Genomic DNA, 3,065 nt, shown 5'->3' on the forward strand with positions numbered 1-3,065 from the left:
ATTGAAATAAATCAGTTTGGGAAAAAGCACAACTATTGTTAGAGCAGACAACTTAACCGGTGGGATCAGGAGTAGGCATGAGTATTATTGCCAAGGAATATTCAATATGCTGTGGACATCGGTTAGTATCTTTTACAGTTTAAATGGAGATCATCAATTAATCCATAACTCCTTCAGGAGGAGGTCAGCTAAGAGAGTTTCTGCCATATTTAAATTTCATCTGTATTTTAGCACAATCACAAGTGATACAGTAATGGCTTTTCAGCTGAGACCAAGTGTAGTGTAGTACAAGTAATATAATGATTTTATGTATTTTTTTTAAAGATTAATTTATTTATTTAAGAGAGAGTGTGTGTGAGCTGCGGAGGGGCAGAGGGAGGGAGAGAGAATCTCTTTTTTTAAAGATTTTATTTATTTATTTGAGAGAGAGACAGAGAGAGAGCACAAGTGGAGGGGAGGGGCAGAGGAAGAGGGAGAAGCAGGCTCCCTGCTAAGCAGGGAGCACAACTCGGGGCTCAATCCCAAGACCCTGAGATCATGACCTGAGCTGAAACCAAGAGTAAGACACTTTACCGACTGATTCACCCAGGTGCCCCTGATGTTAAGTGTCTCAACAGTACCTTCATACACTTCCAGAGGAATGTGTTGTATTTTCTGGGTTTTTTTTTAAAGGTTTTATTTATTTATTTATTTGAGGGACAGTGGCAGGCAGAGGGAGAGGAAGAAGCAGGCTTCCCACTGAGCAGGGCGACTGACATGGGGCTCCATCCCAGAACACTGGGACCACAGCCCGAGCCAAAGGCAGACGCCCAACCAACTGAGCCACCCAGGTGCCCATATTTTCTGTTTTTATTAAAAGCCTAACATGTCAGATATTTGATTTCATATATGTGCATATACATGAATAGTCTTTTTATATACATATATCAATACCTTTTTTATATGCATAGCCTTTATATATGTGTATCTATGAATATATAGAAAGAGCCTTTTCTTTAGTTTTCAGATCTGTTTAAACTGGCTCACTATATAGGTTTCTTATTGTTGTTGTAAGAAGTTACCACAAATTTACTGACTTGACTTGAAACAATATATGTTTATTTTCCTACAGTTCTAGATCTCAGAACTGTCTAAAATCTTTAAAAAGTCTAAAATCAAGGTGTTGTCAGGATTGTGTTTTCTGGAGACTTGCGGGGAGGATTTGCTTTCTTGCCTTTCCATCTTTTGGAGGCGACTTGTATTGTTTGGTTCGTGGCTCTTTTCACCATCCTTACATTGCTTCACTCGCTTGCTTCTCTCCAACTTCTGCTTCCATCGTCACACTTCCTCTTCTGTTGCCAAGTCTCCCTCTGCCTCCCACTTACAGAATACTTGTGATTACATTTAAGGCCCACATATAAAGCAGGCTAAGCTCCCCATCCAAGATCCTTAATCACATCTGCAAAGACCCTCTTACTCTGTTAGAGAATATATATTCACAGGTTCCAGAGATTTGGATATGGATATCTTTGGGGGTCATTATTCAGCCTACCATACTTGGCTTAATTAGAGACTAACGAACTAATTTCCAAAAGTAAACTGAAAAACTAATCAGGTCACTGTTTCAAACACGAATGCCTAGAATGCCTAAACTATGAGAAATTAAACAGCAACTTAGCTTTCAAAAGCAATTTAAGAACTTTGGTAATGGAGATTTGTAGATTGAATTTGGGAATTTGTAGCATACATGGCTCATTTCTTTCAAAAACAAAATCTATTTAAAACTTAAGGAAAAATCCTCACTCCTACCCGCCTTCCCTCTTTCTCTTCTTTGCTCTTAGCCTCTTCCTAGTCTTCTTGCCTTCCTTGTCTCAGTTATGCTGCTCCATAAATTATTTAATGGTTCTATAACTTCTTGAGCTTTTATAGCCATTTCTTATTCGATTTGGAACTCAATAATAAATAAACCTCCAGCTTAAATATGCATTTTCTGGTATCAGTCCTAAATGGAAGGGCAGTACTTATTTGAAAAAAAGGTGCTAGACTTACATATAAAATATATAGCCCAAATAAATATAAACAAGTATTTATTTATTTAGTGAGAAAATTGCCAGATTGCTCTTTCCCAACTTGGAATGTAAAATTAGATTAATTAGTTTTACCTCATGCTGTTTCTTTCCGTCAGGAAGAACACTCCAAAGCACTTTGGCTACTCTAAAGTCCCACAGGGCTCTTAGGGCTAATGATATTAGCCTTTAGGGTGACATCAGTTTTTCTATATTGGGGGCTTATGAGCTATCTCTAGCATCTCTATCTTTTTCCTGTCAAAAAACTAGCATTAGGGATTTTTCTTGAGCTTTTAAGAGATTTTGCTTGTGGCTTATCACTTCCTTTCCCCGTAAAAATGTTAAAACTATACCTTTATAATATTTTTACTCCATTTAGTTGCTTAATGCTCTTCTAATGTCAGTGTCTCAATCTTCCATTCTCTCCATTTCTACAGACTGCCTCCTTAGCTAACCAGCTGTTCATGATTTTGTAGTGGATTGCTCTCTATCTACTTATAAACATTATTGAGTTTTCAGTGTAAAAGTCTTTAGAATTGTTAGTGGTGACTGAATGACAGGACTGAGTGATTTTTTTTTTTCTTTTGACTCTTTGGGGTATTTTTTCATGTACTTTATATTGTTTATATTCTAGAAAATATTATATATAATATAACATATATTAATATAATAATACACGTTAGTATAAATGAATTATTTAATAAGTCAATTTATATTATAATTTTGTATATAATGTATATCATTCTAGAAAATACTATATACTGTATTAAAGTAACAGTTATTTTGCTAAAATTATCTATGGTGACAGAGATATTGATTCTTTCAGAAAATAGCTTTTGATGATTTCTGCACAAAAATACTGCATTGTGTATAGAAGTCTATTCCTGTATCTTTTAGTCTCTCTCCTCTCCCTCTCTGTATATACGTATGAAAGGAGCTAAAAAATACATAAAACTAAGTATGCTAAACATTTAGTTTGAAGAGTTTAAAGTTAGACAGTTACGAAATATAAAGAAAAAC

Source organism: Ursus maritimus (assembly GCF_017311325.1).
Source record: "Ursus maritimus isolate PB19 chromosome X unlocalized genomic scaffold, ASM1731132v1 scaffold_X1, whole genome shotgun sequence".
In the NCBI taxonomy this organism is placed as follows: Eukaryota; Metazoa; Chordata; class Mammalia; order Carnivora; family Ursidae; genus Ursus; species Ursus maritimus.